The 26,534-nt window shown below is 39.5% G+C and overlaps 1 protein-coding gene across 1 annotated transcript in view; it reads right to left on the reverse strand.

Moving 5' to 3' along the window:
- RARB (retinoic acid receptor beta) overlaps positions 1-26,534 on the reverse strand; it is a 168,442-nt gene that overhangs the window by 89,976 nt on the left and 51,932 nt on the right. The gene's annotated exons all lie outside the window — the stretch shown is intronic.

Below are 26,534 nucleotides of genomic sequence, written 5' to 3' on the forward strand. Positions count from 1 at the left end.
GCCTGGCCTACCTGTATGTGGATTCCGTCCTCATGGGGGAACGACTCTAGTTCCATAACTAAGCCAAGTCCCATGAGGATGGCCCGTCACAAAGCACAGGGAACTGGGAGAGAGTGCAGGTTGAAACCCTCTTGGGTGTTGGCAATAGGAAATGACCAGTTCTCTACTCAAGATTCTTCTCTATGAGCATGGTAGGCAAGGGGGATGGAGAAAATGGGATCCCAGGATGAAAGGTGATATACCCAGAGATAGAATTTAACTTAAAACTTTTATTAAAAAGCTGAGATGACTATTGTAGTGCCACTGTACTTTGTCTTGGGGGATGATTTTCAAATATCAAGGTATTACCTAAGTATTACTTTATATGAGCTTCTGAAGGCAAGAAACCCAGAGGAAGCTTGAGACAGCTGGGAGATGGTGGATGAACCTGAGTTTAAATTCATGTGACCTTGCCGAAGTCAATGAATCCCTAAATTTAACCTGGGCATCTCTCTAAAACCCCAAGGTACAAGGACGTCACTGAATTGTATCACTGGAAATTCCCTTCATTGATAAAATCTCAAGTCTGGACCCTGTTAGAGTCTGGTATGGGAAGAATAATATGGAAAAATATTAATTAGGACAGCTAAGCAACACAGGAGGTACAGGGATCTGAGTGTGAATCCTGATTTCAGACCCTTAATAACCAGATGATCCTGAGCAAGTCATCTCTCAGTGTCTCAGCTTCCTCATCTGTAAAATGGAGGATTGATGACCATCAAGGTCCCTCTTCAACTCTAAATCTAGGATAATATAATTCAATCTATGAAACATTTTAGTAATCAACCATTTATGCTTTGATACTGTTGCTTCAGAGGCAAAAGCAAAACCAGTCTCTGCATTTGAATGTGTAGATATGACATCTGCAGAGAGAAATACAGATGTCCCTTCCATATCGTGACCTTTCTCTTTTGTGGTTTTGATGTATCACAGGTTGGCATAAGAAATGAAATGGAAACTTTGGGGCAGTTTTGTAGAAAACAGGAAAAGGCCAAAATATGACAAAGAAAAAGTTTAGAAACCTAGAAAGGCATAAAATATATGTATAGTATTGTATAATAATAACATATATTATCTGAGTATAATTTGTTTTCTATTAATTTATTATATTTATTTATAGGGAATATATAATAATATAAATTATATTTATAGGAAATATGTAGAAATATAAATTAAGTTATATTTATGTGGAATATATAATAATATAAATTATATTATACATAATTATACATATAATATAACATTGATATTTGAATACTCTAGCAATAATACTTTAACAATTCAGATCTGGTATGGAAGGAGAGCCAAAAAATTTTAGACAGATTTTCCAGTTTATGAGAGTGCTTTGTCCCTAACCCCCAGGCTACAGAAGATCAGATAAATGTATGATATAAAGTAGGGAACAAAGGCTCCATCAGACAAGTGTTTTACAAATGGTGGGGAGAAAGGCAGCTCTACAGCTGCTGCCTGGAGGAGGTAGTCCTGGAAGGAAGGTTGGGCTTCTCTGAAGTGTGTGTGGGAAGAAGAAAGGTATTTGGGAGAGGCCTGGACACCCTGGGCAAATATGAGGATTGCTCTTGGTTCAGGATACACCGGAGATAGTCAGAGGTTCAAAGGTGTCCATGAATCACAGAATCATGGAGGCCTGAACAGAAGGACTTTGGAATGGCATCCAATCTTCTCCTTCCGGCTTCTAGGCAGGGCTACCCGAATGTCATTCCCAGAAGATCACTCCCTCCACCTACTCTTAAAAGTCCTCAAGTTTGGGGGCAGCTAGGTGGCACAGTGGATAAAGTACCAGCCCTGAAGTCAGGAGGACCTGAGTTCAAATTTAACCTCAGACACTTAATAATTACCTAGGTGTGTGACCTTGGGCAAGTCACTTAACCCCATTGCCTTAAATTAAAAAAAAAATTAAAAGTCCCCAAGTTTCCTTGGAAAGATGAAGGAAACAAAAAAAGAGCTCCTTAGAGATGATGCTCATCAACCCAATCAGAGCAGCAGTGTCCCCTCTAAGTGATGGGGAGCCCCCTCCAAGTGATGGGGAGCCCCCTCCCCTCCAAGGCAGTGCCCTCCCTATCTCATTCTCCCTATGCAACAAATAGGGGTTCTTCCTAATGTTGTCTAAATACAATCTAATTTTTTAAAGGAAATTCTTCATCATATCTTTTCTAGTAAAGAAAAATAGGACTCAGTGAGATATCCTCAGCCAATATTGGTTAAACAATCTCAATCCTTTGGCATTTTCTCATAGGCCCAATCTAGCCATCATTCAATAGATTTTCTCATAGTCGGTTTTCCTTGTTCCAAATTCTTAGAATTTTGCTTCTAAGTTACATTTTCCCAACTATACATGCAATATTAATCTTGAAGTCTTATGGTATTATTATCATAGAAAAGATAGAAAAAGGAATTGAGGGGCAGCTAGGTGACGCAGTGGATAGAGCACCAGCCCTGGAGTCAGGAGGACCTGAGTTCAAATACAGCCTCAGACACTTAATAATGACCTGCTGTGTGGCCTTGGGCAAGCCACTTAACCCCATAGCCTTGCAAAAAAGAAAAAAAAAAGAAAAGGGAATTGAAGCCCAGGGAGACCAGGTGACTTGCCCAAGATCATACCGTTAGGATCTGAACTGGGATCATCTGATTCCAGAGTCTATATTCTTTCTACTTTTAATACTCCGCTTTCCACTTAAGGTAGGGTAGAATGTGTAATAACCATTCTATAGTAACCCATTAGACTGAAAGCTCCTCAAGGGCAGGGACTGCCTTATGTCTCTTTTTGTATCCTCCCCCAGGACTTTACACAGTATCTGGTTCCTAGTTGGTGCTTCATAATTGCTTACTGACTTTATTGATTGACCCCAGGTGGTACATTTGATTTCTATGAGAAATCATTCAATGACTTGCCCAAGGTCAATCAGAAATAGTATTTAGCAGTGCCAGGACATGAAACCTGGTGGTACCTGGATAACAAATCTAGTTGGAGTCATTTCAAACTAACTCCTACAAGTGAAACCATTGCTCAATTTCCATTGTGAGCATTTTTTCCACCTTGGAGATCACTCTTCCAATGGCAGTTAGGTGGTGCTGCAGTGGATAGAGTACTGGGTCTGGCGTCAGGAAGACCATCTTCCTGAGTTCAAATCCAGCCTCAGATGTTTACTAGCTGAGTGACCTTGTCATGTCACCATGCTTGCCTCAGTTTCCTCATCTGTAAAATGAGTTAGAAAAGAAAACACTACTTTAGTAGCCTTGTCAAGAAAACTCCAAATGGGGTCACAGAGAGTCAGACAAGGGGGCAGCTAAGGTGGTGCATTGGATAGAGCACTGGACCTGGAGTCAGGAGGACCGGAGTTCAAATTTGACCTCAGACACTTAATAATAAATGCCTAGCTGTGTGACTTTAGGCAAGTCACTCTTAACCCTATTGCTTAAATAAACAAAATTTAAAATTATTAAAAAAAGAAGAGTCAGAAGAATTGAATACAAAACTAATTCCTACTAATCAAAGTTGTTTTTCTTAACTTTATTACTCAAGATTCTTCTCTATGAGCATGGTAGGCCATGTTTAGACCAGAAGTCTAAACTTGCAGGCCACATGTGTCCTCTACAACACTCCTGAGATATAAGCCAAACCAGATTGAAATGTAACTGAGATATTTAAGAACAAAAATATAGTACAATGAAATGTAGGTAATGTTAATATGTGAGTTTTTAAGTCAATGAGAAGCCCTTCTATGTGATTTGGTATCACAATTTCTATTTGAACTTGATATCACTGATCTACACTTTAATAATGAATGCAATTTAAAAAAATAATGAATTCAGATTAAACTTAAAAGAGCATGGTAGGTTCATGCTTCCTCCCTCAGAGAGCTGGTTGTTAAACATTCACCAGCAGAATCCTGCAAGATACTATATCGTGCAATGCAGAAGAGCTACAAAATGAGCAAAAATCTGAATTCCCTATTTCTCCTAGGTGTGTATTCATCACCACCCCTCCCGTCCAACTGCGCGGTGTTTGGACACAATGAACTGCAACCCCAGGCCAGGTCAGAACGGCCAGATTCCAGATTCTGAGCCAGAAACCCAAGACTGAGACCTGAGGGAGCTGAGTCTGGAATAATCCCATTCCAACCACTTTGGGAAACAGGCCTTGGACCAGGAAACACGTTGCCTTAAACAAACAAAAACCACCCTCCCCATGACTGCACTACTCTGCGTGACAACATCAGAAAGTTATAAATAGGGAGATTTGGGGAGGGGGGGCTAAAAAAAAGAAAAGATAAGACCTTTTCACCCTGCTGAAATACAATGGGGAGCTGGAGGGAGAAAGTGGAAAAACAGCTACTATTTTGATGACAAGAAGGGAGTTTCCGACCCGGTAGGGTGGGCAGTGGTCTAGAACAGGGAACACACAGTTCAGAGGGGAGCAAAGCATGAACATGTGAAGAAGAAAACAACAGTCAGAGGAACTATGGACATAAACATGCATAAACGCATCCATACACACATGCACACATCACCCAGATATGCCAGAAGTGTAATTTCTGGGCCTTGCTATTTCTGGCCAGGACAGAGGCACGTGATGGTGACCCTGGAGAAGAAATTTCAAGTTGGCTAAGTCTCAGTTTTGTCATCTGTGACATGGACAGAATGGTTGGGGTTTCACTCCATCTACGAGTCTATGAATTTCCCCCAATATGACCAGGTCTGTAGTCTTGCCTAGCTTCTCAAGACTTCTGTCCTTCCCTTCCTCCCTGCGGCTCCTTGGATTCCCCAGCTCTCTTCAAGGCTCGTTCAAGCACCATCTCCCCTCTCCCCTTTCTGCCATTTCTGGTCCACCATCAACTAGTGCTTTTCTGTCCTCCAGAGAGATCATTTGTTGCTGTTCGGTCACATTCGACTCTTCGTGATCCTATTTGGGATTTTCTTGGCAAAGACACTGGAGTGTTTGCCATTTCCTTCTCCAGCTTGTTTTACAGATGAGGAAACTGAAGCCAACAAGGTGGAGTGACTTTCCCAGAGACACAAAGCAAAGAAGTGTCTGAGGCTGGATTTGAACTCGGGCCTTCTTGACTGTAGGCCCTGTCCTCTATCCACTCTACCAACTAGCTGCCCCAGGTAAATATAGCTTTCTAAGAGTTAATTAAGTCTGTTTGGCTAATTGATGCTCACGGATAGAACACACTAGGTAGGGGCTGTCATAGAAAACTTCCCAATCCATCAGGATTACCCTTAGACCTCTAAAGAGGGGAGTAATGAGATACCCTCTGGATTCTTGGGCTGGGAAAAAGCACCAAGGAGATGTTCCTTTGGCACATGATGCTCCCCACAGTAGAATGTCAGCTCCTTGAGGGTTCAAGCTAGATTCCTTTTTGTCTTTCTGTCTTCATTACCTGCTATAGTTTCTGAGATAGAATAGACACTTTAAAACATTCTTGTTGAACTGGATTAAATTGATCAAAAAAAGAAAACTACTGGACGACAATCGTAATCTGATTTTGAGACCTAGGAACATCAAGCAGTCACTGGATCCCACAGTCCCAGCTTTAGACAGAGTGACCTCTTGGTGCCAGGGATTATGATCATTGGACTGAGTCATGAGAGATCTGGGTTCAAACTCTGCTCTTCAATACTGACTAGCTGTGTGAGCCTGGCACAGGATTTCTTAAAAGCATTGCTCTGCTTTGGGGACAGCTGCCCAGAATTGGGTTTTCTAAGAATCCCAAGGAATGAAGGGATTAAAAAATTTGTGAAAGCAAAATCCCAAGGGTGAGCCATCTTTCGGGAAGGGTACAATTACACCATTTCCCCTGGATTTCATCAGTTGAACTCCAGTTTTGAGACCTAGAGGCCAAAGCTTTCAATCTTTTAAATCCACATTTAATTAAAAACCCTCGGGGACACTGAATGAAAAGGTGGTATGCTTTAACTGTGGACTTGAACTCCCAGTGTCTCATAGAGAGGTCAAAGGCCAGAGCTCACTAAGGGCACTAGGCCAAGGCAACTAGTAAGTCATCTGAAGAGGCTTTTTTTAGATTATAAAAAAAAAAACCCAAGCCAAAACCCACCACAAACAAAAAAACAAAGAAGAAATGTTACTAGGTTACAAAATCAGAAATGTTATTAGAGAAACAGGTTCTGCCTTCAAAGGATAATCTTTTGGGGTGGGAGGGAAATGCCTTTTTTATTTTCTTTTAAAATGGGTTATTGTTTAAGATTAAAAAAAACCCAGAAGAGCAGCTGTCCTTAAGTGACTATCACAGACCAATCCACTTTGGGTTGCTCTCCATCTGTTAAGGATGCCAATAAATTAGAAACTGCTCCATGGGCCACTGTTTTTCATTCATAAGTTTCAGCAAAATGTAAGGACTATAAGAATCAAAAGGAAACAGAAAGACATGACTACCTACAGCAAAAATAAAATGCATACACATATCTCAATTTAGAGAACTTCTTTCCTGCCTTTTTTTCTTCCCTTTTTTCATTCTTTCCTTTCTTTTTCTTTTTCTTGCTTTCCTTTTTCTTTTTCCTTTCTTCTCTTTCTTTCCTTCTTTGTCTTTCTTTCGTTCCTCTTTCTTCCCCTTTTCCTTTCCTTTCTTTTCTTTTTTCTTTACTTTCTTCTTCCTTACCTTTTTCATTCCTTTCTTTCCCCTTTTCTTTCCTTTCTCTTTCTTCTTTCTTCCCTTCTTTCATTCTTTTCTTCCCTTTTTCTTTCTTTTCTTTCTTCTTTTTCTTTCCTTTTTCCTTTCTTTTTTCTGATCTTTTTTCATTCCGTTCTTTCCCTTCTTTTTTCTTTCTTTTTTCCATCCTTTTTGTTTCTTCCTTCCTTCCTTTTCTCTTTCCTGCATTTCTTTCTTTTTTCTTCCCTGTTTCTTTCTTTCTTCATTCTTCCCTCTTTTCATTCCCTTCTTTCCCCCTTTCTCTCTTTTCTTTTCTTTCATTTCTTTTTCCTTTTTTCTTTTCTTCCCTTTTTTCTTTCTCTTCTTTCTTCCCTTTTCCTTTCTCTTTTTTCTTTTCTTTCCCCCCTTTTTTTTGGTTTTCTTTTCCTCTCTCCCTTCATTTACTCTTTTCTGTCTTCTTTTTTTTGAAAAAAAATCTCTAAAAAAAGATTTATCTGCATTTAATCTTATTTTCCTGTTGATTTACATTATAAAATTGAATATGTATTGCTCAATTTCATTCATTCATTCATTCATTCATTCCTTCATCAGGCACTGATTAAGTGCCAACAATGGAGATACAAGAAACCAAACTCTGCTCTCAAGAGGCTTACATTCTCTTGTAACCTAACTGCATTCTCTTACTGGTCAAGAAACTGGTGTAGCACCAGCCTTGAGAAAGCCTTAATTTTAAACGATCATCCAAGACATCTGTTTTCCAGATTACTTGGGTCACTTATTTGGTGCCCTTCTATGATGAGACCTATAGCAACCCATTTATTAGCAGGGATTCTCTAAATATAACAGGGCAGGGAGCCAGGGAGTTCTGACTTTTTGTTCTTATTATACTGAAAAAATGAACTGAAAATAGCACCCCAGCTGCTCCACACGCTGACTTCTCGTTCACATCTGCACCCCAATTGCTCATTTCTCTGTCCTGCCCTCCCCAAATGGAAGCAGGGGAGAGGTGGCCCACATAGAAGTCGATGTTCTAAAAATGCAGGAAGCATGAGTTGGAGAAAACGCCCACGATGACTTAAAAAGATTTTTATTCTTATGGGCTGATAGGCAACATTTGGCAATCTGTAAAACCTAGGATTGAGTTTTTAAAGAGTGCTATGGCAACTCCTCCCACCACATCCCTCCTGGGCCTTTCAGAACAGACACAAATAAATGGGATGCACTTGCCTTGTTTTTCCAATGCAGAAAAGACTGAAATCAGGAAAGGGGGGTGGAAGGGGTGTTAAATAAACAGCTTTCCTATGAGTCCCTTTTCCAGAAATGTTAATTTAATTTTTAATGTTTTTTTCCTCCTTCTAGATACAATTTTGTTCTTTTATGTGGAAGGCCTCCTTGAGTAGTGGAGAGAGAGGGCAAACCTTTCAGGTAGGAAGTTTTGCCTCTGAAACATCTTGAATGGATAACCTGAGAAAGTCATTTTAAGATCTCTTTGCTCTAGGCAACCAAGGCTAAGGAATTTCTCTATCCAGACTCCTATCATCATGAAGCAGAGGCTAGCTGGGAGCCTAACAGTCCAATGTGACTCCTCCAAAAGAGGAAACTGAGCTTGTAGGATTTTTTAATCATGACTAATGAATAATAAAGGCAAACGTTGAACCTCACCACTCTTTACAAGATCCACTCCAAAGGAAGTCATAGGTTTAGAACAAAATAGCAAAAGAGAGCAGAATCTAGAAGGGGTTCTGAATAATGGGAGGATGAAGGATGAGACAGTGGTGGATATGGAGGCACAAGGGAGGCAGGAGGCTGAGTGGGAGTTTACATCAAAGACCTGGAGAGCAGCACCAAGAGGGGGTAAGGAGTTACTTGATGAGCCTTCTGTTGTCCTCACTCATGGAAAGTACTTTGATAAGGGAAGGCTTGAAATTAAATGACCTCAGATCCAGACCCTGACATGTTTTCCCTTGTTTGGAAACACGAATGGACAGTAAGATGTTCCTCCTACCTCAAATGAACATATCTGGAATTCAGGAAACAATGGAATGATGATGATTGCCTTAAATGCTTTGTAGATATAACAATACTAATACTAATGAGCATTAAAATAGTGTTTGGAGGTTCTCACTTTTTTCTTACAACCACCCAGGGGAGGAAATTGAGACATACAGAGGTTAACTGACTTGCCTGGGACCACACAGTTAATAAGTGTCTGAGGCTAGATTTGAACCCAGAGCCTCTTAACTCCAAGCCTAGTACTCTGATCCCTGTACCCACTTAGCTGCCTAGATATTATCTCATTTAATCCCCCAAAAAGCCCTCAGAGGTAGGTAGCATTATTTTCACCATTTTACAGTTGAAAGAAACTGAAAGAAAGGAAATAACTTGTGCAGGGTCACAGAACAAATGCCTAAGACAAGATCTGAACCCACATCTTCCTGAATACAAGGTCAATACTCTATCCATTATATTCCCCACCTCCTGAAGGAATTGATTAGAAGCCAAGGGCATCATTCCCCCCAAAATATCCAAAAGTGTAAGAATGGGAGACCTGGTGTTTGCAAGGAGGATGGAATGGAAGACAACAAATTAATTATTGTTTATTAATCTGTTATGTATGATACAAGGTGCATTCAAAGACGCAAAAAGAACCAGTCTTTGCTAGCAAAGAGTTTCCATGCTGTTGGAGATTTCCCAAAAGTCAACAGAATTCAATTCAACCAACTCTTAATAGATGTGAGTATTCTGTCCTGAGACCTGTGCTTTCTACATATTGGGGAAACAAAGAAATAAAAGGGACACAGCTCCTTCCTTCAAGGAATGTCCAGTCTGAAGACATCAGGGAGAGATACAACATGCAGAGATGGGAAGAATTTTGTGAGGGGAATGAAGTCCCCTCGCCTTCTATTTCCACCTTATTTATACTAGTGTGTGCCTGTGCTTCATAAAGGTGATTGATAATTGAATGGAATTGAATTATTCATCTGTGAGCTTCCTAATTCCGAGAATATAGGATGTAAATCTTGGAGGGACACTGGAGATCCTTCATCCTAACATTGAAAACTGAGAGATTTAGAAGCCAGAAGGGGCCTCCGAAACCATGGAGGTCACTTTTTTCTCCTAGAGATCAAGGGACATGTCCAAGGTCACATGGGTGATAAAACCCAGACCTCTTTATTCTAAATCTCATCTTTTTCACTGAGTCACTCTGATGACAAGCATGAGGTTTTTAAAAATCTGACAACTCCTGTGCCCAGTCAGGCCCTTGGAATTCTGGCAGCATCTGAAAAAAGTTGTCTGTGGGACCGACCAACTTGAAAATGAATGAAAATGAACCAGATGAGGTTTGGAGAGCTCCTCATGTCTCCCAAATTAGGTTCAAATGTGGCTTTGGTAATATTCAGTCTCCTAGTTCTTATTTTTTATGTAAGATCAGAGTAGACGGAAGTCAGAGCAGCACCAAGACTGGAAAGGCTCAGGGGAGAGACCTGGGAAAGGCCCTTGATCTCATCTCCTCATTTTACATATGAAGGAACAGAGGCACAGATGCCAAAGGCAAAGGCAGCTGGGTGGATAGAGAGTTGGTCTTAGAATCAACTCTAAGTACAAATTACGCTTCCTGGCCATGGGATCCTCTTAACTCAGTTTCCTTATCTGTAAAATCTGGCTATCCAGGTGTCCAAGCAACTTTCTCAAAGGGCAGGTGACAATCTGAATCAATAAAGGGAGCTACCTCTACATTCAGACCACAAAGTGTTCCACTAGGGGAAAATGCCTGCTGAACCTAAAGGATTTGGAGGAGGAGGAGTCCCAATACTGGTATACTCTCTGAACCCCCGGAAATGCTATTTTTTATACTTAATAAATGAAAAGTGTTACCTCTGTGATTTTCCCAAATGTGTCTCCCATTTGAAAACCCAATATAAGCATTTTGCTTGCTTCCCTTGGAAGGAGAAAATGCCCTATTGAGAAAAGATAAGGCTGCATGGTATGTTTGAGAGCCCAGTTTTATTTTCCTTGATGAAACACTACTTTGTAAAGTCTTCATTTCACTTTCCAAAGTTATGGACCTTTGAGAAAAAGATATAGAGGAAGCTAGGTTACCAGCCTTCAGCTTGTTTCGTTTTCTACAAATTGTATTTTGCTTCCATTAGTAGCTAATTACAATTCTGTAGCTGATGGAGAACTATTTTTCACTTCCTAAAACTTGTTTGCTAATTGGCAATAACAGATATAATAAAACATGAAATGGAATTGTGATGTCATTGGCACATGGAACCTCCAGTGAGGAAATGCCTTCTACCACCACACATGGGTAGTCAACAAGAGATGCCTAAAAGCAATAAGAATTTCTATGACTCATCTAGGGTCACACAGCTAGGAGGGAAATCAGAACTTGAAATCAGGCCTATTCACTATGGGACGTTACTTCTCAAATCATAGTAAAATCAAGAAAAAAGCACATGGTTACAAGCAATTGATTTCAGAATTGCTTTTCCACAACATTTAACACTCAGATGCTAAAATCCTCAAAAGCACAGAAACAAAGGCATCCTCCTAAACAGTACTGAAAGGATCTATTTAAAACCAAGAGATCACTAACATTATCTGTAATGGAAAAGTATTAGAGCCTTTTTTGCTAAGGTCTGGGCTACGGTAAGGTGTGTCATCTATTTATATTATGATTTGATATATCGGTAGAAATGTTAGGTAAAGGAATTTTTTTAAAGAAAAGAAATTCGGGAATAAGAATAATAGAAGAGAAAAATATCTCGAATCACAAGATAGCTAATCATTTCAGTAAATTAGTGGAATGAAACATGAATTCACAGAAACCATCAATCTTTCAGTATTTAACTAACAAATCCCAGAAGAAGAGTTAGAAAAATTCCCTACGTCATATACTCAAGATGCCGAAGCATCAGATACTCAATCCAACATTGGAATAACCTTGCATTATCCATGCCTTCCTTTATCCCAAACTGGAAGGGAGGGTATTTAGCCTGGAAATTCTCAGGGCTCCTCACTTCTTCTATTCTACTTCCTTCAGGAAAACAAAGATCATTCATGGGGATGTTTTATTTTGAATGCATCTCAAAAATGTTAGGTTTTGTTAAGCAACTGCCTGCTTATTGAATTCTGGTGACCATTTTCCTAGATCAAACAGATCTGAAAATTTCCATGGACATAATTTGCCTACTTCCCTAGTGCATACATTCCCAAGACAGATTGAGAATATGAATATCTTTAGTCATAACTTCCCAAAAGCATAACAAGCCTGAATGCACATGCAGGTGTGGAGTGAGGGGTGGGGTGGGTGTGGAAATACAAAAATAGAACAAACTATGCCTAAATTAGCCTAAAAATGGTGCCTTTTTGGACAATTATCCATTTTTTATTTTTGTCTCATACCTCTGTAGAGAGGGTATTGCCCCCCCCAAAAGTGAGAGAAATGAGAAATTGTGAGGAGGAAAACCACCACCACCACCACCACCACCACCACCACCCTACCCACATGTTTCATGCCATATTGGTCATTTGAGATTGAATTTGTCTATGGGGAAGACAAAATGCATTATTTATTAATTCCTATTTGTTTGCTGTGTCACCTAAGGGAACGGTAAGTGGGGTTGAAGAAAGCATTGATCTAAATGTTTTGTCTTTGAATGAATTAGTTATCAAAAGCAGACCAATCACTCCAAAGTGGGGTTTTAACTTGGTTGAGAAAAGGAAGAGATTTTTAGCAGCCCCACAGAGGGAGATTTTGGAATTAATTGGCAATTTCAGTTTTCCAAATGGCTTTTGATGTACTTGCTTATGCAAAGTATTCTGGTGAAACATCTCTTTTAATTTTTAATTTTTATCCTCTCTGTGCTCCAAAAATGCACTGGTCTGAATCATCACCCCGTCATCTTGTTATCTTAATGGCTGAAGGATAGAGTATCCACTGGGCCACGCCGCATTAGGTGTCCTCATTTACAGATTGGGGGGGAAAAACCCACGAAAGTGCCGGATATAAATTATTTAGAATCTATTGTATCAGTGTGTGTTCTGTAAGCATTCACCACCAACGGCAAAGTAGCCAGATTATTTTTCACTTTTAATTGTGCTGTTATCTTATCTGTTCTGTTGAAAGTGGAGAATGGTATGTGAAACCACATAAGTGGGGGAGCAAAGAGAGACAGTTTGTGGGGCTCGTTACTTAAAGCCGAAGGAGTCCAGTGAGTGGTCAGAACTTGAAAACACAACCAGAACCAAAATCCCCAAAATTAGGGATTGCCATGTATTTTTGTAATACCTGGCTATTATTCTGGTGAACATGAACAATATTGTTATGAAACGAGGTTCCTTGGAGGGGACTTGAATTGATTTAGTCAGAGATATGAAAATTTCAATATTCTACAGACACAAAGAAGCTACCAAGTCTTTTAAAGGATTTAACCACAAGCATTCTCATTAATACATTCAGCCGTGCACACTCATACTCCCCTTCTCCCTTTCTCCCTTTCTAAATGTCCTTTCTCTATCTCTCTCCAATGATATTCATGTTGGTCTCTGTCTCTCTCTTCCTCTTCTGTCCCCCTTACCTACTCTATCTCTCTTTCCCACACATTCCTCATCTTCTATTCACCTGCTATCCATCTTTCTTACTTAGTCTCTTTCCCTCTTTCCACTTCTGCCTTTGTCTTTTTTGTCCTTTCCCTTTTCTCTCCCACCCTCAACCCCTGGAAAATCTCAGGTGCATAGTAAGGCAACAATATCCGATGGGATTTCTCTCTTGATCAAATATTGATATGTCTGGGGATCAGGGCTGCTATAGCTTAGAATGTAATGGAGTATTTATTTTCTTCTCCAAATCCAAAGAGGATATTTAGACCAATAAAACTATTAAGACATGATTAGATGTAGATTTAAATTACCATAGCTCATGAGGCCCTATAAATTCTTAAGTTAGTGCTATCTTTTTTTCCTCCGGGGGGGGGGGTATTTTCATTGCCAATGGTGATTTCAAAGCACAAAGGGCAGTCTAAAGTCACTGAAATATGAAGTTATTGCCCTAATGTATCCTAGTAAGAGACTCAAAGCCCTCCTACTCACCTATGGTGTGATCTTGAATTAGTTATTTCCTTAGCCCTTTTCCAGCTGTGAAATTGGGGGGCAGGTGAGATCATCTTATTTAAGATCGATTCTAAAACTACAAGATGAATAAGAAGATAAAATGGTTATGTGATAAAAAGTCCAATTGAATGTAATTTGGAGTCTGAGGATCTGGATTTGAATTTTGACTCTCATATCTGACTATGAGATACAGGCAGGACCTGGATTTGAATCCTAGCCCTTCCAAGTACTGCTCCTGTGACTATGAACAAATTATTCAATGTCTTCTAGGCTGTTTCCTCATCTATTAAATGAAGGCATTGTGCCAAATAACTCCTAAGATCCTTAAAAGCCTCCAATCTGTGTTTCTATGAATGGCTGGCAAACCATTGCTCTTCAGGTATCATTTATAAAATGAAGAGGTAGGACTAATTTGGACTCAAGGGTCTGAATTTTTGCCTATTCCTGACCATGGAAAAGCCACTTCATCCTTTTCAGCCTCAGTTTCCTCATTTCAAAACAGGAAGTTGGACTGATGACCTAATTTAATATTGCTTAAATCTCTAAATTCATGATTGACGGCCCTTTAAGCTATTAAATCCTATTAAGTCAAAGTCTCCTAACAGGAATCGTTTTTCTCATTAAACGAAAAGAAACTTTTCTGGATGGGCAATTGGCAAAAGGACAATCACCAATGAAGCAGACCTGTTCTCTAACAGAGAACTAAAAAGAATGAGGATCTGTGAAATCTGTGGATTTCATTTCCTTGCTCTCAGCAGCAATGCGGGGTTATCCAGGATACTATTCTTAGTCCCCTCTCCCCGCTTCCCTCTCTAGTTAGAACGCTGGATGAACTCTTAACCTTTTCAGCAAGCATCCCAGGAATCTAGACAGGACCATCATCACCTCCAGCCAATGTGGGAGAGGACGGAACCCCCAGGAATACTCTGCTTCTGTTCCTGGAGGTAACCAAACACAGAGGAGCTCGCCTCCGTTCCCATCTGGTTTCTTCAATTTCAAAATAAAATGGAAATGAAAAGCATAGTATTTTGTTTTGTATGTTTTTTTTTAAATTACACTGAGCTTCCTTTGGCTAATGTCTATAAAATGATTTGAGGCCTGGTAGGAGACTGCAGATGGAATGTATAATGGATATAATTTCAATATGAAAACCAGAAGTTCATAAGAACACATTTTTCCAAGTCAGAAAGTATTGGTTTGCTTCATACTGTTTAATGTAAAAACGTGGGGACAGGTTATTACATTTTTTTAACTGTGCCCGTTGCCCTTTAAACGTAATACCTTGGGGCCTGGACCTATAACCTATCAAAACCACTGTCACAAGCCAGGCCAGACCTGCTCCTGGCTGACACTTACCCCAAAGGCCACACTCCACTAACCACTCCTTATGTGTGTATGTGGGGTTTTTTTCCCCTCTAGGGCCTCAGGATTTATACCCCCAATTAAGATAATAATGAGTGCCCCAAGTTGACCTCCCAGGAGCAAGAATTAATTAAGCACAGTATTTCTTAGTGAAGAATGACATTTTTCCTAAACCAAGTCTATGCAAGAGCCATATTTTCTGGTGGGACTGGCTCTCCATGCAAGATTCCTAATAGTGAACACAAATAGTGTTGGGCATTTTTATTTTACATTTTTAATTTGGAAAGTCCTCCATGCCCCTTCTCCCTACTCACCTCAACTCATTTTTATTGGGGATCTTTTAATACTAAAAGAAAGAAGAGAAAAGAAAAACAAAACGGAAAGAAGAGGCTTTAAACCTAGAAACTCTGCAGGAAGTATGAACTTCTTTTAGACTGATCAGACAATAATTCAGAATGTTGCCAACTTCCCACAAAGCATGGAAACCCACTGAATATGGAAGAACCCAATCCATTCACTTTCTTGCCTAAGAAAAAATAGCTCTTCTATCGGTGTGAGTATTTTATTCAAGGCCTGGTGGGGTCACAGTCAGTTACACTACTTAGCAAGATGACACTACCTCCAGATAAGCACATCCTTACCTTGACCATGAAAACTTTACTTTTCTTAAAAGTAAGCAATAGGTCATGGGACCATGTTTTTTTGATCACAGATTGAAACTCATGTGTCACTTAATAGAAAAGACAGGAGCAGCTAGGCAGTACAGTAGATAGAGCAATGGCCCTGGAGTTGGGAGGACCGAAGTTCAGATACTTAATATTTACTTAGCTATTTGACCTTGGGCAAGTCACTTAACCCTGTTGTCTTGCAAAAATCCAACAAAAAAAAAGAGTTCACTGAGAGACTGTCAGAGAGGATTTGAATTTAGTCTTCTTGATTGCAAATATAGAACTCTCTACATTATATACACTATAAATAAACATTAGAGCTTATTTTTAAACAGTGATGCTCAATGACTGACATCATGACTTTTAAAATTCATTCAAGTCAGGGAGGAAGAAGTCTTAAGATATAATTGTGACTTTCTGTTTCTAGTAAAATTATGCAGGAAAAAAAATCATAGTTCTGGGTGGGGAGACCCCAAACAAGCCAAAATCTTTTTTTTTTCAATTTCTTTTCCCCACTGTCAGGGATGCTTTTCTCTCCCCTTTTTTGTTTTTTTGTTTTAAAGGTAGGAGGGTTAAATGACTTACCCAAGGTCACACAGCAATGAAAATATTTTTGTCTGAAGTCACACTTGAACTCAGGTCCTCCTGACCCCAGGGCCCCTCTCCTAGCTGCCCCCTCTCCTTCTTTAAAGTGCTAAATTCTCCAGCCTGAGCCTAGAAGTTCATCACAATTTCCATTCTTCCCTCACCTTGAACTTTAAAGTATAATACCTTTCTTATTTCACCCATCTGTCACTACAATGCATTTTAGGAGAAAGTATTGGAAATTCCAAATAATGTTATAGCCTTGGAAAGTGCTAACATACCACCTTGCAATTGCATTAACATTTATAACCTGCCTAAAATAATAAATAAAACAAACTGTTCACAATATTCATGGGTGCCCAATGGGCACTTGAGGACAATAATTAGCCTTTTATCATCACGCTTCATTTTCTTTATCCAACTCCCTGTCGTGATAATGATAAAATATTTTAAATGAGGCTCTATCTGCAAAGCACAGTACAATTTGGAGATTAGCCCTTAACTAACACGACAGAAAGCAAGTTATGTTGTAAGCATTAGGAATCTTCTGAAGTTTTATATGTGCTCATGTATGACAGCCTCTGTCTCTTTATCCACTTTTCTTTTCTTATGGTTATAGAATAGCTATTCTAGAAAAAGGGAGGATTATCACTACTCTCTAAATGCTGGGATATTCTAGAATAATTTTATCATGCAAAATGAAACAATTTCTCTTAATATTATGGTTTTTTTCCTTTTGCTTTGGAAAATGTTAGGTCCCTAAGGGTGGGGTGGGGGGTGGGGTTAAAGGCTGTTAAACTGTGGAAAACTCTGAAGGAACTGGATTTGAGAATGCTACCTGTGTAATCTTTGCTATCTGTGTAATCTTTGTTTCGAAGAACCTCAATTTCCTTCTCTAAAAAATCAGAGAGGGACAGATAGGTGGAGCATAGGATAGAGCACCGACCCTGTAGTCAGGAGGACCTGAGTCCAAATTTGGCCTCAGACACTTAATAATTACCTAGCTGTATGGCCTTGGGCATTGCTTTGCAAAAACAAAACAAAAAAAAATCAGAGAGGTTATATGGTCTCTGAGGGCCTTTCCAGCTTAAAATCTATAATAAGTGAACTGGGGGACATCCAGTAGGTGACCTGAGGCCAGTCACTTAGACCCTCTCTCATGCCTGTTTCCCATCTTATAAAATGAGAGAAACCTCAAAAGTTTTTTTTTTTTTAGCTCTTGGCTCTCACCTGTTGAGACTAAGACACATACATTTTATAACTCTCCTAAACCTGTACCAGAATCTCAGCTAGCTGTAGAAATCAGGGATGGTTAAACCTTCTCTTTAAGTTAGAGTTTCCATTCATTAGATTTGCATCTTACAGAGTTTTCCATTTTCTTTCTCCAAGATTCTGTTTCACCAGAAACTGCCTTGAATCTTTCCTTCCCCAATCACTAGAGATTTCTAAGGCAGGAAAGTCTGCAATTACTAGATTCACTGCCCAGCCTAGATGTCATCAGGTGTGTCATCAAATGGAAAAGCGAACGCCATGGTCTTCCAGGTTCCTTCCAGGGTTAAATGTGTGATCCTTAGGCTCAGGAGGAACTAACTCCTCAATAAGTTTTCCTGGGGCCTTTAAGGAGAACAAACCATATCATGGGTCAAGATAATTAATAAGAAACCAAACTAAAGTAAACCCAGAGGCCTAAATAAACATACAGTGACTTGTTTTTAAAGTAAACAGAAACAATCCTGGTCTCCATGGAGTACCACCAACTTTTTATTACAGCAAAACCTTAGCGATATCGCCACTATTAAGCAGCTCTCTGCTCTATTAAAGTAGAGATGGAAAGACAAGTTACTGGCAAAAAGAAAGCAGGGGTGGGGTGGGGATCAGAGGGGAGTATTGCAAAACACTTTGTAGTCAGAGTTATGAGAATGGAAACTACCATCATTATGGCCTTGGTACTGTTCTCTTCCCTCTCTCTCCTTCCTCCCTTATATATGAAATGTATGTATACACTCGATGAGGTCAGTGAGGCTGATGAGGGACCCAAGGCCTAATTTTACAAATACTGGATTGGTTTGGAAAGAGGAATGGAAAACAATGGTCAAAACAATTGGTCATTTTCTAGTACAGCTGCTTTTTTTCCATGAAGACAAAGTGAGACTAACAGAGTGAATTTATTCTACCGGTGAATGCAGGGCCTCAATAATTTAACATATTGCCTGCAAACAAGGCCAACTTTGAATTGGTTTATGGCAAATCTCTAAAGGACTCATCTGCCATTGTCCCATCGTACAGATGAACTATGTTGTTGGCTGCTTGTATGTTTTAATGTGAAATGTGTAAACTTGAAGCTGACCAATCTTTATGTGACAGTTACAAGTACCATAATATCAATGATTCTCCACATCATTCATTTTGTTAAGTATAAATAATAAGGCTGCTTTCCTTTCAGACTGGAACTTTCAGAAAAACGAAGCAATTCAAAATGGTTAGAAACACTTGTTTGACATTTTCAACAATTAAACTCAAATTTATTTGGGTTCAATATGTTCTTATAATAATATTCTTATGAATAACTGGGATTATTACTTTGTTTTTAACTTGTATTTATTTTGTTTGTGTTAATTTTTGGAAAAAGTAAAAAAAATCATAAAATATTATTTTATTTGTCATGATTTATTTGTATTCATATTTATTTAAGAACAATTAGATCACACAGTGGATAGACTGCCCAGCTGGAATCTGGAAGTCTCACCTTTCAGAGTTCAAATCTGTTCTCAGACACTCTGGGCAAGTCACTTAACCCTGTTTATCTCATTTGGAAAATGAACTGGAGAAAGAAATGGCAAACCACTGCATAATCTTTGCCAAGAAACCTTAGATGGAATCAGAAAGAGTAGGACACAATTGAAAAATGTATTTATATTATTTTTGTGTTATTTACATTTGTATTAGATGTATGTTATTGTTTATATTATTTTAATCTTATTTTTATTATGATATTGAGAATTATAAAATGTTCACAAAATCTTAATTTAATTTAAATAAAATATAAGCTAGGAAAATTGTGTAGATTAAAATAAATGTGGAGGGGAAGACTTTTTTTAAAAATTTGTAATAAAGAGAAATAAATGGGTTGAAGCCACTTCTCCGGGTATAAAACTTACCCCTTTCCCAGAAAGATCGGGGTGGGGGGGGAGCAGGCAAAAGAGAAAGGAGGGACTATATGAAAGACAGATGGAGAAAGGGCGTAAAAAACATTAGTGTGATATTAAAAGAGCTGTGAAGGAGTGCAAACTTTTTGGAAAACAATTTTGAATTAGGTGAGAAAAATGACTAAGAAGTTTATGCCCCTTTACCTTGTGACTTCATCTCTGGGCATATATCCCAATGAGGTTCAAAGTTGGGGGTGGGGGAAGGTCAGATATATAACAAAAATACTGAGAACAGAATTTTTGATGGTGGTAAAGCTCTGGAAACAAAATGGAAGCTCATCAATGGGCCAACAACCAAATATACAGTTGCTAATGGACTATTATCAAATGCTGAATGTCAAGAAGTCAGAGAAACATAGGAAGATGTGTTGGTTATGTGACAAGTAACAAGCAGAAACACAAGGACAAGCTATAGGACTGCATCAATGAAAAGAGCACTTAAGAACAAACAAACGTGAAGGGTGATTTTAACACCCATTCTTGAGTCTGGAGAACACTTAAGGAAACGTATTTTCCTCTTTTCTGCAGAGATGGATGACTACGGTTGTACTATACACCAGATGTAGTCACTATATGAATTGTTTTTTATTAACTTTTTTTTTAAATGAGATTTCAATTTCAAAAGACCAAAGCGGGGTTGCCTCTGGGATTGACTTATGGAGAAACAAGAGGTGCCCATAAAACATTTTTTTTAAAAAAAAGGAAAATAAGATGGAAAGATACAGCAAATTAAAAAAAAGGAAAACAAAGAATAGGAAAAGAAAGAGGTCAGAAAGGGGTCATAGTTGTTGTAGGATTAGGAGAATAAGAAATGTGGCTACACTTGAGGTTACAGCCTCTAACAGCAATCACTAACAGATGTCTATAACCATCATAAAAGAATTTATGCATTATTTTTTCAATCATTCTGTGGATTGCTCTTTACAACACATAATAAGTAGGTATAAAGCTTAGGATAGTTTTCTTTGTATAAATATATGTATATACACACACATAAATATATAAAATTTTATATAGAGATAGATATATAGATATATAGATATAAAATTCTACTTTAATTCTACCCAAAAAAAGAAAACCAAGAAATTACTATGTAAAGATTGGCTTTATAGGAAATTTAGACATATAGGTCACACCACAGGGGAAGCTAGGTAGCACAGTGGATAGAGCACTGGCCCTGGAGTCAGGAGGACCTGAGTTCAAATCCGACCTCAGACACTTAATAATTACCTAGCTGGGTGACCTTGGGCAAGTCACTTAACCCCATTGCTTTGTAAAAACAAGACATACAGGTCACCTTTCAATTTTACAGATAGGGAAACCGAGGCTCAGAGAGACCAAGTCACTGGGCTAAGCTCACTAAGTTTCATTCACATACTTGACTACAATCTAGGTTTTTTTATTCTCCTGTGCTGACCAACTAGAAGAAGGCTGAGAAAGTTGGGAAGTCAGCTAGGGACTTCTTTCCTTTTCTCTCCTATTTCCCCCTATCTTGGAGACAACCCCTGGGACTGGAAAAGAATAAAGCAAGATAGAAAACTGATTTTGGTGTAGGGAAGACCTGCATTTGAATTTTGCTGCAGATACTAGCAATGGGCAAGGCACAATCTCTTAGCTTCAGCATTCTCATTTGGAAATAGAGAATTTCATGACAAACACAAAGTTGTGGAGAGAATCAAATGAAATAATATGTGCAAGGAATTTTGTAAACAATAAAGCACTACAGAAATGTGAACTATTATTACTGCGATTTTTCAAATGTTATTTTGACTCACAAAATACCAATGAGCTTAAAATCCTTCCCAAATTCACAGCAACTCTGGTCACTGTTTATTTTCTTAATCAACAAACACTGAGTGCATCTCATATTAGGTTGAGTGATTTAGGAGATGTTAAAAATGTATTCTTTACTCAGAAGAAATAAGGATTACTGATCTAGACTGGAGGCAAAGGGGGCCCACACTGGGGAGGGGTCAAAGGAAGGGGAAAAGGGATAAAGAAACAGATTTCCAAGAACTGTTGCCCATTGCTACCACGAAAATATTTTGGTGTAGATATAGAGTCTTTCTTTTTATCTCCATTAAAGAACAAAATGCAATTTAATAAGGAGGTTATGCTGAAATTCCAATTAGAAGAAAATACCAGTATTGTGGATTTAGTAGGGTTTTTATGCCTAGCTCATACCCCTCATACTCCTCCCATTATTTCCATCCTGAAACTGATGGCACTCACAGTTCAGTGGGCAAATCTAAGATTGGCCCAAATAAAACAATGAAAATTGCTCTTGTTCATTTAAAAGAAAAAGAAACCAAACACTCCAAGAAAACTTTAATAAGTTTTATAAAAAGTTTTATGGATATCTTTTAAAAACTCATCATTGTCATCATCACCATTTGCCCGTTAATGACCCTTCCCATAGGACCTTCTAACAAAGACAGCCAACCAAATACTGATCATTTAGGTCTAACAGCCCGTATCATAATCCTCCATGGCCACAGCTTCCTCAGTCTCCTACTTCTTAGGACATGGAGGGAGGTCAGCATTATCATCAGCTCTCAGTATCACACTCCCCATACTGGAGGAATTCCCTTCTGTCTCAGGCACCTCCATCTCTTAGATTCCCTGGTTTCTTTTAAAGCCCAGCTTAAGAGACCCCTTCCACATCAAGGGGTCTTAAACTGGGGTCCATTATCTTTAAAATCTCTCTCTATATTATATAATTCTTTCAAAATAATTGGTTTCCTTTGTAATTTTTCATGGCTTTTATGAGTAAAAGTAATAACAAGACTAGCTAGCATTCACATAGGGTTTCAAGGTTAAAAGTTCCAAAGATATAATATCATTTTGATTCATACAACTGGAAGATGCCCTTTTTACAGATGTGGAAACTGAGGCTGAGAATGGATAAGAAATTTGCTTGTTTAAGCTAGGATCTGAATTCACATCTCGTTGACTCCCAATCCCACCCAGCTGCAGGTAAAAATATAACTCTGAGGGTCCATAAGCTCCGCCCCATGACAGATCATATACAGAAAGATGAGGAACCCTCACTCTACACAAAGCATTCTACCAGCTGCTATTGAGTTGACTCCATAATTATCTTATTCAATTTAAACATAATTTTTACTCCATTCCTCTATGACCTTGTGTATGTGTGTGTTGTGGATATGTGGATATAGAAACCCATAGCTCATTTATTTGTTATCTACTGATTGACCCAAGTTACGTTTAATCAATCTGAGTAGAAAAGGAAATAGTGCACAAAATGAAAAGGTCACTTTTCTAGGGAGAAGCCTTGACCAGATTGGCCTAGTGGTACTGCCAACCATAGCAACTGGGAAAGGGTCTCCTCTCCACCATGATCAAAGTTGCTTCTAGTCTCAGGTTGAAACATATAAAAGGACACACAATCACATCTTGAACCTTCTGACTTATCTGACTTTTTAAAAATAGAGAAAAAGCCTTTCGAAATCCCAAAGATTCCCTTCTCTGGCATAACTCAAGAAGTTTTCTCCAGCTCATTATTTTTAATGCTCCCAGAACTCCAAAAGTCCATTTCACATTTTCTAGTTCAGGATTTCTGCCAGTTCAGGGAAATTTTTGTGTGTGTGCATTAAAAAAAAAAGCCTCTTTAGAGAGAGAGAGGCTGAGCAGAGGGGATGTATGTGTATGTGTATGTGTGGGGGGGACATGAATGTGGGGGAGATGTCACTGGAGAATTTGTATTCCTGGAAAATTTTCTTTTCCAGGGCACCAATCTTAGCAATAAATGAAGCATTTCAGAAAATACGGAGAGTGGGGAGGGGGACGATGCTAAAACTCAAGGGCCATCAGGGGAACACTTAAGAACAAGCCTTTAAGTTAAATTCACTGTCTTTGAGTTTTCGGCTGTGAAGAGCAGGAGGCCATGGCCCAGCAGGCGCCTCAACTGAAGCAACACGGCTGATGACCAGGACCGCCCAAACAGGCCTGGCTTTTGCACATTTCTGCAATCTATACGGAGGCGACTTTGCCGGCCATCAGAGCTGGGCCAGAAATCTGTGCAGGACTCGGCTTGCAAAGGAATGTCATCTTCCCCAAGCTCAGGGAGGAACAAGGCCTAAACAGGCAGCGGAATCTGCAGCAGCATCAGTTTTCCCCCAGGCCCCCAGACAATGCTGGCATTGTGTGGCATCCATGTGGGCCCTGCCCCCAGCCTTCAATTCTCCTGGCTTTGCCTCAATGAAGAACAACAGTTGGGAGTTGGGGATTGATGTTAACTCTAAGGCCTCCCCAGCTCCTCCAGCCACTTATGGAATCAGGGCCCAATCAATAGGGTTAGAGTCCTGGAGCTGGAAGGGACCTCAGAGGTCTTCACTCAAAGCATTACAGATGAGGAAACTGAGGCTCATCAAGATCCAAAATCATCTGGGTAGTAAATGTAAATACTGATTTTTTTCATTGAGCTGATGCTCGTGAGGTTATCATTATCATCTTACAATAATAAATAATATTAATAATTATTATGAATAAGATCACTAATTCAGAGAGAGACCGCTTGTCATAGTGGTCTCCAAGTCTATCAGATCTGGGTTCAAGTTTCCTCTCTGCCACATAATGACTGTGTGACCCTAGGAAAATCACCCAATCTCTTGGTTTTTGATCTAAGATTATAAATTGAAGCAGCTGATGGTACAGTACACAGAATGTTGAAGCTGGTATCAGGAAGGCCTGAGTTCAAATGTGACTATAGATACCTACTGATTGTATGACTCTGGGTAAGTCACTTAATCTGTTTACCTCAGTTCCTTCCTATGTAAAATAGCACTTCCCTCACAGGGTTGCTGTAAAGGTTGAATGAGAGCGTTTACCATCGTACCCAGAACATTTCCTTTTCCTCCCTCCCATCTATGAGTTGTAGACAAGCTGTCAGTTTGCATTTATAAAGAGGTTTGCTCACTGGATGTTCCTTATATCAAATGTATCCATACATTTAATATCACCCCCAATTCCAGAACTATTATGTCTGTTGATCCCTGCTATCCTTCCGAGCTTGGTCTCCCTCTCTTGCTACTTGCAATGTCTGATGTACCAGGACATGGAGGGCAGATACGGTTGGCATGGGCAAGGATGAGAAGGTTCCAAAATGACTTGCATAGAAATTCAGCCACTTTTCTCTAAAGTGTATTTAAAGACTGTAGGAGATCAAATTCAATTAATCATGATGGATCTTTCCAAGAATTTTTCCCCTACAAAAAAGTGGTCTCTTTTGAAGTTACTTCAATGTATGATATCAGGATGTCATTTGGGTCTTTGGATTGGAGAATTCATTCTGCATTTCAAACAGGTTTTTGGTTTTCTATTTGTCTCCACATCCTCCTCTCAATAGCTCTCCAATCAACTCTCAAGACTCTACCTGAAGATGCCAAGCTCACCCTTCCCAAAAGGAAATGGAAGTCATCAGGAGGCGCATGGCAGGGGGAGGGGGGGAGATGGAATAAACCAGAAAGTGAATCTTGCTTACTGGTCAAAGGTTTTGCTCTAGGATATATGAGATCATCCAGCTAAAGGGGAGAGAACCTCAGGGTTCATTGATCTGACCCTAACTAGACCTTTCTGGAGAGGCTCAAAGAAAGAGGCCCAAGGTCACAGAGGGAGTTTCAAGGCAAGATCTGAACTCAGATTCTCTGACTCCAGAGACCAGGGTCTTCACTACTATACCAGACTGACTCTTGTGAAAAACCTTGGGCTTTTTTTTGGTGGGGAGGAGGTCAAAGAATTATCTAGAGAAGAGGCTCTTCACTTTTTTGTGTCCTGGACTCTTTGGCTCAGCTTAGTGAGGCCTCTGGACTCGTCACGTTTTTAAAATGCATAAACCATAATTGTTGGTGGTGGTATTATTGTTGTAGAATCATTTTAGTCATGCTTAACTCTCCGTGACCCTATTTGGGGTTTTCTTGGCAAAGATACTAGGGAGGTTTGCCATTTCTTCTGTAGAGCATTTTACAGGAGACTTTTAGGCAAACAGGGTTAAATGACTTTTTCAGGGTCATACAGCGATTGCCTGAGAATGGATTTGAACTCAGGCCCACTTGACTCCAGGGCTACAGCTCTAACCACTATTCTATCTAGCTGATCATAAACTATAATGTTATATAGAATTGTCAAAATATATTAAATATATATTCATGGGCCCCAGGTTAAAAGCCCTTGCCCTAGACTCAAGATTTTCTCTGCGGGGGGGGGGGGGGATCCCTTGTACAGAATTTTCCTTCCGCCAATGCAGACTGGTGACTTATCTCTAAGTAATAGTATAGAAAAGTTCTCTGAGGTCAGTTTGTGCTCTTTCCACAGAAGTGTGGGCCAGAATGGGACTCTAAAGCTGAAGGGATAGTGGTCATCCTGGGGACCCAGAGGGAGGAAGAGGTAGAGACAGAGAAACAGAGAGAGAGAGAGAGAGAGAGAGAGAGAGAGAGAGAGAGAGAGAGAGAGACAGAGAGAGAGACAGACAGACAGACAGAGAGACAGAGAGACAGACAGACAGAGAGACAGACAGACAGAGAAAGGCACAGAGACAGAGACAGAGAGTGACCAAGAGAGGAAAGGAAAGAAAGGGAGAGAGAAAAAAGAGAAGGGAGGAAGACAGACAGAGAAGAGGGGGAAGGGGAGAGAGAGAGAAAGAAGGGAAATATGGGAGGAGACAGACAGACAGAGAAAGAATGTGTCAAACATGGTGGAAATCTGATTCTCAGGATCCTGTATCTCTGTTTATAATACCAACATATTACAGAACAGGTTGAGAAGATAAATGTTCTAGCTCACTGTTTGCCAGCATTTGGGAAACCCTGGGAATGGAATCCCCCAAGTAGGAGACTGAGCTTTTGGAAGGGCCAGAAGCACCACTGTTTAGTGTTCAGTCTCATTCCCTTTGTGAGCCTGGACCCACAGAG

The sequence above is a fragment of the Macrotis lagotis genome, chromosome 7, assembly GCF_037893015.1.
Source record: "Macrotis lagotis isolate mMagLag1 chromosome 7, bilby.v1.9.chrom.fasta, whole genome shotgun sequence".
Taxonomy (NCBI): domain Eukaryota; kingdom Metazoa; phylum Chordata; class Mammalia; order Peramelemorphia; family Peramelidae; genus Macrotis; species Macrotis lagotis.